Below are 7500 nucleotides of genomic sequence, written 5' to 3' on the forward strand. Positions count from 1 at the left end.
ATGAGCGTCGATTCGGGCGCCTTAACTCGGCGTTTGGTTCATCCCACAGCGCCAGTTCTGCTTACCAAAAGTGGCCCACTTGGCACTCCGATCCGAGTCGTTTGCTCGCGGCTTCAGCATATCAAGCAAGCCGGAGATCTCACCCATTTAAAGTTTGAGAATAGGTTGAGGTCGTTTCGGCCCCAAGGCCTCTAATCATTCGCTTTACCGGATGAGACTCGTACGAGCACCAGCTATCCTGAGGGAAACTTCGGAGGGAACCAGCTACTAGATGGTTCGATTAGTCTTTCGCCCCTATACCCAGCTCCGACGATCGATTTGCACGTCAGAATCGCTACGGACCTCCATCAGGGTTTCCCCTGACTTCGTCCTGGCCAGGCATAGTTCACCATCTTTCGGGTCCCAACGTGTACGCTCTAGGTGCGCCTCACCTCGCAATGAGGACGAGACGCCCCGGGAGTGCGGAGGCCGCCGCCCCGTGAAGGGCGGGGAAGCCCCATCCTCCCTCGGCCCGCGCAAGGCGAGACCTTCACTTTCATTACGCCTTTAGGTTTCGTACAGCCCAATGACTCGCGCACATGTTAGACTCCTTGGTCCGTGTTTCAAGACGGGTCGTGAAATTGTCCAAAGCTGAAGCGCCGCTGACGGGAGCGATTATTCCGCCCGAGAGCATCCCGAGCCAACAGCGGCGCGGGTCCGGGGCCGGGCCAGGTAGGTCCGTCATCCGGGAAGAACCGCGCGCGCTTGCCGGGAGCCCGAGCGCCCAAAGGGGCGAATCGACTCCTCCAGATATACCGCCGAGCAGCCAGCCAGGACACCGGGGCTCTGCCCAACAGACGCGAACCGAGGCCCGCGGAAGGACAGGCTGCGCACCCGGGCCGTAGGCCGGCACCCAGCGGGTCGCGACGTCCTACTAGGGGAGAAGTGCGGCCCACCGCACACCGGAACGGCCCCACCCCGCGGCGAGTGGAAAGGCAACCGGACACGACCCCGCCGCGGATTGCTCCGCGCGGGCGGCCGGCCCCATCTGCCGAGGGCGGGGGCCAGTGGCCGGATGGGCGTGAATCTCACCCGTTCGACCTTTCGGACTTCTCACGTTTACCCCAGAACGGTTTCACGTACTTTTGAACTCTCTCTTCAAAGTTCTTTTCAACTTTCCCTCACGGTACTTGTTCGCTATCGGTCTCGTGGTCATATTTAGTCTCAGATGGAGTTTACCACCCACTTGGAGCTGCACTCTCAAGCAACCCGACTCGAAGGAGAGGTCCCGCCGACGCTCGCACCGGCCGCTACGGGCCTGGCACCCTCTACGGGCCGTGGCCTCATTCAAGTTGGACTTGGGCTCGGCGCGAGGCGTCGGGGTAGTGGACCCTCCCAAACACCACATGCCACGACAGGCGGCAGCCTGCGGGGTTCGGTGCTGGACTCTTCCCTGTTCGCTCGCCGCTACTGGGGGAATCCTTGTTAGTTTCTTTTCCTCCGCTTAGTAATATGCTTAAATTCAGCGGGTAGTCTCGCCTGCTCTGAGGTCGTTGTACGAGGTGTCGCACGCCACACCGCCAGCCGGCTGTGCACGCTACCGAGAAAGTACCGGTATGCGAACCGCCAGGCGACGGGCGCGCATCGCACGTTTAAGGAGACGCGGCCGGCCACACAGGCGACCACGACACTCCCACGTCTCCGAAGCGGGACAAACGCCGCGCGCTTCAGTATACGTAGCCGACCCTCAGCCAGACGTGGCCCGGGAACGGAATCCATGGACCGCAATGTGCGTTCGAAACGTCGATGTTCATGTGTCCTGCAGTTCACATGTCGACGCGCAATTTGCTGCGTTCTTCATCGACCCACGAGCCGAGTGATCCACCGTCCTGGGTGATCTTTTCCTTTTCAGTCTCCCACTGTCTCTTTCAAGACAGTAGCATTTGCGGGACTGAGGCGTCTGACGGCCCCTGTTCCACTATTTTTTTTTGTGTCCAACGGCCTCACAGCCGATGGGCGTCGTACGGCTCCACACCGGAGCGGACAGGCACTCGGGCGAACGTCATTCAAAACCGGCGCCAGGCGCCAGGTACCGCAGGCCAGCCGCTCCAGAGCTTCAGCGCTCGTACCACACAACAACAACACTTCCGCTAGTTTTGAGAGGCACGCGTGGTTCCGCACGCGGCGCACGGCCACTGCCGTACAGGTAGCGTGTTGCGCGACACGACACGACACGCACATCGAAAGACATGCAGTCTAGTCGGTAATGATCCTTCCGCAGGTTCACCTACGGAAACCTTGTTACGACTTTTACTTCCTCTAAATGATCAAGTTTGGTCATCTTTCCGGTAGCATCGGCAACGACAGAGTCGATGCCGCGTACCAGTCCGAAGACCTCACTAAATCATTCAATCGGTAGTAGCGACGGGCGGTGTGTACAAAGGGCAGGGACGTAATCAACGCGAGCTTATGACTCGCGCTTACTGGGAATTCCTCGTTCATGGGGAACAATTGCAAGCCCCAATCCCTAGCACGAAGGAGGTTCAGCGGGTTACCCCGACCTTTCGGCCTAGGAAGACACGCTGATTCCTTCAGTGTAGCGCGCGTGCGGCCCAGAACATCTAAGGGCATCACAGACCTGTTATTGCTCAATCTCGTGCGGCTAGAAGCCGCCTGTCCCTCTAAGAAGAAAAGTAATCGCTGACAGCACGAAGGATGTCACGCGACTAGTTAGCAGGCTAGAGTCTCGTTCGTTATCGGAATTAACCAGACAAATCGCTCCACCAACTAAGAACGGCCATGCACCACCACCCACCGAATCAAGAAAGAGCTATCAATCTGTCAATCCTTCCGGTGTCCGGGCCTGGTGAGGTTTCCCGTGTTGAGTCAAATTAAGCCGCAGGCTCCACTCCTGGTGGTGCCCTTCCGTCAATTCCTTTAAGTTTCAGCTTTGCAACCATACTTCCCCCGGAACCCAAAAGCTTTGGTTTCCCGGAGGCTGCCCGCCGAGTCATCGGAGGAACTGCGGCGGATCGCTGGCTGGCATCGTTTATGGTTAGAACTAGGGCGGTATCTGATCGCCTTCGAACCTCTAACTTTCGTTCTTGATTAATGAAAACATACTTGGCAAATGCTTTCGCTTCTGTTCGTCTTGCGACGATCCAAGAATTTCACCTCTAACGTCGCAATACGAATGCCCCCGCCTGTCCCTATTAATCATTACCTCGGGTTCCGAAAACCAACAAAATAGAACCGAGGTCCTATTCCATTATTCCATGCACACAGTATTCAGGCGGGCTTGCCTGCTTTAAGCACTCTAATTTGTTCAAAGTAAACGTGCCGGCCCACCGAGACACTCAACAAAGAGCACCCTGGTAGGATTTAAACGGGGTCCGCCTCGGGACGCGAAAGCACCCCTTCGGCTCGCCCCACCGGCAGGACGTCCCACGATACATGCCAGTTAAACACCGACGGGCGGTGAACCAACAGCGTGGGACACAAATCCAACTACGAGCTTTTTAACCGCAACAACTTTAATATACGCTATTGGAGCTGGAATTACCGCGGCTGCTGGCACCAGACTTGCCCTCCAATAGATACTCGTTAAAGGATTTAAAGTGTACTCATTCCGATTACGGGGCCTCGGATGAGTCCCGTATCGTTATTTTTCGTCACTACCTCCCCGTGCCGGGAGTGGGTAATTTGCGCGCCTGCTGCCTTCCTTGGATGTGGTAGCCGTTTCTCAGGCTCCCTCTCCGGAATCGAACCCTGATTCCCCGTTACCCGTTACAACCATGGTAGGCGCAGAACCTACCATCGACAGTTGATAAGGCAGACATTTGAAAGATGCGTCGCCGGTACGAGGACCGTGCGATCAGCCCAAAGTTATTCAGAGTCACCAAGGCAAACGGACCAGACAAGCCAATCCGATTGGTTTTGATCTAATAAAAGCGTCCCTTCCATCTCTGGTCGGGACTCTGTTTGCATGTATTAGCTCTAGAATTACCACAGTTATCCAAGTAACGTGGGTACGATCTAAGGAACCATAACTGATTTAATGAGCCATTCGCGGTTTCACCTTAATGCGGCTTGTACTGAGACATGCATGGCTTAATCTTTGAGACAAGCATATGACTACTGGCAGGATCAACCAGGGAGCTGCGTCAACTAGAGCTGAGCAGCCGGCCGCCCGGGAGTGTGTCCCGGGGGCCCGCGCGAACACGCAAGCGTCCGCTCAATTATTCTGCAAACAGGAGGAGGCCGAGCTCCCCTGCACGATACACCTCGAAACCCTCTCAGGTCCCGGCGGCGCGCAGCGCCGTCCTAGGTACTTGGTCGGTTTCGAGAGAGGCGCAATCGCCCGGAGTTAGGCGAGTAGACGGTTTTAGTGCGAACACCCTTGCTCCCAACTGAGCTTGCCGCTGCCGACAGAGGCCCGGGAGCGTGCTGTCGTGGCATTGCCGGCGGGAGACAACACGCGCCACCTATGGTGACCGGCAGCTCCAACGCCAGCGCCACACAAGGGCAAAGCCCCACTTGGGTGCAGAAGCGAACTCTCCCAGCACAGCGCACGCGCCAACACGTCCGCACAACTGCGATACAAACCACCTGCGAGAACCGCTGGGGCGACCGAGCAGCAGACGGCGTCGCGGCGCCGAGTGCCAGGCGGCGGCGCATCCTCAACGCACACAGTCCTCAATCAGACCAGCACACTGCAGATGTCCACCGCGCTTCGCACCGGGCTCGGCTGAACCAACTTTGGCCGCCAGGCGCCGCGTGCAGGGTGCGCCGCAGCGTAGCTGCGCCGCCTGCCGAGCCCGTCGGCTGGCGCTCCTGCCACTCGGCGCCCCCCACCAGCCGCCTGTTGCGCGTGCGCCCACGCAGCGCGCGGCCAACACGCCGGGCGGCCCCCCTTCACCGGCCGGGAACAGTCCCACCAAGCCACCGCCGCGTATCGCTTCATACCCACATGGGCCTAGTCACGTGTGTGGATGTGGCGGGTACCGCTGAAACAACCGGTTAATAGCTGTACCGATCGTCGCCATCACAGATTCACCTCCAGCGTGAACAACCGCTCAACAACGGATTTCCAGTTCATTTGCGTATCTTGGGCAGTAAACGTAGATGTCCACCTACATTTGCGAATTCAACAATTCTTGCATGCCAGGATGTCATGTGTCACGACACGCTACATCAGACCACATACACACTGCGACATGTGCAGAAGAGAACACGTGGAAGGTGGCCCGCGCACGTATGCGATGTCCCTTCCGCGATCCACTGTCAACCGGCATCTGCGGCATGTCCCAGATATGGAACGCGGTCCACCAGGGTAGCACTTTGTGTGAGGCAATACGACAAAGTCGGAATACACGCGTCACTACATCACACGGCTCACGCTGACCTGACCTGACTCACCGCACCACCACCCCCAGCGACCCAGGGTGACATACAATGCGTTCGTACGTTCCTCCCACACGCCTCTACGGCGTACCACAGTGCAACCTAGCTGTTATTGGGAGACGAGACAAGTAGCATCGAGCACAACATATGGAAATTGAGATTCGACACCGTTGGGCACAGCCAGCGTACGGTCACACGTATCACACTACTTCACTCTGTACGTAACTACCGATGATCGGTACAGCGTGTGGGTTACGCGTACGACATCAGCGGACAATGGACACAGACCATACCACGACGTACACTGAGGGCGTCGACATCTGAACGCAACTGAACAGCTGCGAGGCTCATTTAACACTCAAACGCCAGACCGACCAGCTTGAGAGGACGGAGACACAAAGAGAGGGGCAGAGGGGGGGGGGGGGCGATATAGTCCTATTGCAGTACAATTGACAGTGGATAGCGGGAATATGTGGAAAGTAAGCAACACTCGCAAGACATCTACATGAGGATAACAACGACACCAGAGATTCCGAGCAGTGAACTATGTTAGGCAAAGGGACAACGTGGGTTAGGTTAAGGGACAACGTGGGTTAGGTTAAGGGACAACGTGGGTTAGGTTAAGGGACAACGTGGGTTAGGTTAAGGGACAACGTGGGTTAGGTTAAGGGACAACGTGGGTTAGGTTAAGGGACAACGTGGGTTAGGTTAAGGGACAACGTGGGTTAGGTTAAGGGACAACGTGGGTTAGGTTAAGGGACAACGTGGGTTAGGTTAAGGGACAACGTGGGTTAGGTTAAGGGACAACGTGGGTTAGGTTAAGGGACAACGTGGGTTAGGTTAAGGGACAACGTGGGTTAGGTTAAGGGACAACGTGGGTTAGGTTAAGGGACAACGTGGGTTAGGTTAAGGGACAACGTGGGTTAGGTTAAGGGACAAATTGAGTTAGGTTAAGGGACAAATTGAGTTAGGTTAAGGGACAAATTGAGTTAGGTTAAGGGACAAATTGAGTTAGGTTAAGGGACAAATTGAGTTAGGTTAAGGGACAAATTGAGTTAGGTTAAGGGACAAATTGAGTTAGGTTAAGGGACAAATTGAGTTAGGTTAAGGGACAACGTGGGTTAGGTTAAGGGACAAATTGAGTTAGGTTAAGGGACAAATTGAGTTAGGTTAAGGGACAAATTGAGTTAGGTTAAGGGACAAATTGAGTTAGGTTAAGGGACAAATTGAGTTAGGTTAAGGGACAAATTGAGTTAGGTTAAGGGACAAATTGAGTTAGGTTAAGGGACAAATTGAGTTAGGTTAAGGGACAAATTGAGTTAGGTTAAGGGACAAATTGAGTTAGGTTAAGGGACAAATTGAGTTAGGTTAAGGGATAATCTGGTACAACCACAGTTAGGTTAAGCGATAATCTGGTACAGCCACAGTTAGGTTAAGCGATAATCTGGTACAGCCACAGTTAGGTTAAGCGATAATCTGGTACAGCCACAGTTAGGTTAAGCGATAATCTGGTACAGCCACAGTTAGGTTAAGCGATAATCTGGTACAGCCACAGTTAGGTTAAGCGATAATCTGGTACAGCCACAGTTAGGTTAAGCGATAATCTGGTACAGCCACAGTTAGGTTAAGCGATAATCTGGTAAAACCACAGTTAGGTTAAGCGATAATCTGGTAAAACCACAGTTAGGTTAAGCGATAAAGTTGGTTAAATTTGGTATTGTGTGGGAAGGGGGCAGAGAGGGGGGGGGGGTGGATAGTGGTGGCAGTACGCGGATGCCTGAGTCACCGTAGATACGTCACGTCGGTTCGATGCTTGTAGCAAGAGGCTGGCGGGTCTGTGTCTCTCACTTCTGCAATTTTTCATGTGGTATAACACGAGGGCGGGTGGTGATATTTGGTGCCCCTCTGTGTAGGATGTGTGTTGGTGGTGTTGGTTTATCTGAGCAATGGTAGTTGTCGGAGGAGTGTGGTATTGTGCTTTTATAGGTGGACCTACTGGTCTGGTTATCATAGTGTCGACGGTGCAATGTGGCAGAGAGGGTGCACTCGACATTGTCGCATTCCAGATGTTTACGTATTGTGTGTCTCCGTTGCAGGCCGAGAGTAGTGCATGTTCGA

General features: G+C 54.8%; 3 non-coding genes across 3 annotated transcripts in view; all 3 read right to left on the minus strand.

Annotated features, from left to right (window-relative positions):
• Positions 1–1532, minus strand: part of LOC126333857 (large subunit ribosomal RNA) — a 4222-nt gene extending 2690 nt beyond the window's left edge. Inside the window, exon 1 of the ribosomal RNA XR_007564409.1 lies at positions 1–1532. This exon is cut by the window's left edge and continues 2690 nt beyond it. This is a non-coding gene — a ribosomal RNA (large subunit ribosomal RNA).
• Positions 1533–1720: 188 nt separating this feature from the next.
• LOC126333822 (5.8S ribosomal RNA) lies at positions 1721–1875 on the minus strand. The gene has a single exon (XR_007564376.1). It is a non-coding gene; the product is annotated as a 5.8S ribosomal RNA (ribosomal RNA).
• A 368-nt stretch (positions 1876–2243) lies between these two features.
• Positions 2244–4136, minus strand: LOC126333840 (small subunit ribosomal RNA). The gene has a single exon (XR_007564393.1). It is a non-coding gene; the product is annotated as a small subunit ribosomal RNA (ribosomal RNA).
• Between the last annotated feature and the right edge of the window lie 3364 nt (positions 4137–7500).

The sequence above is a fragment of the Schistocerca gregaria genome, unplaced genomic scaffold (assembly GCF_023897955.1).
Source record: "Schistocerca gregaria isolate iqSchGreg1 unplaced genomic scaffold, iqSchGreg1.2 ptg001646l, whole genome shotgun sequence".
In the NCBI taxonomy this organism is placed as follows: domain Eukaryota; kingdom Metazoa; phylum Arthropoda; class Insecta; order Orthoptera; family Acrididae; genus Schistocerca; species Schistocerca gregaria.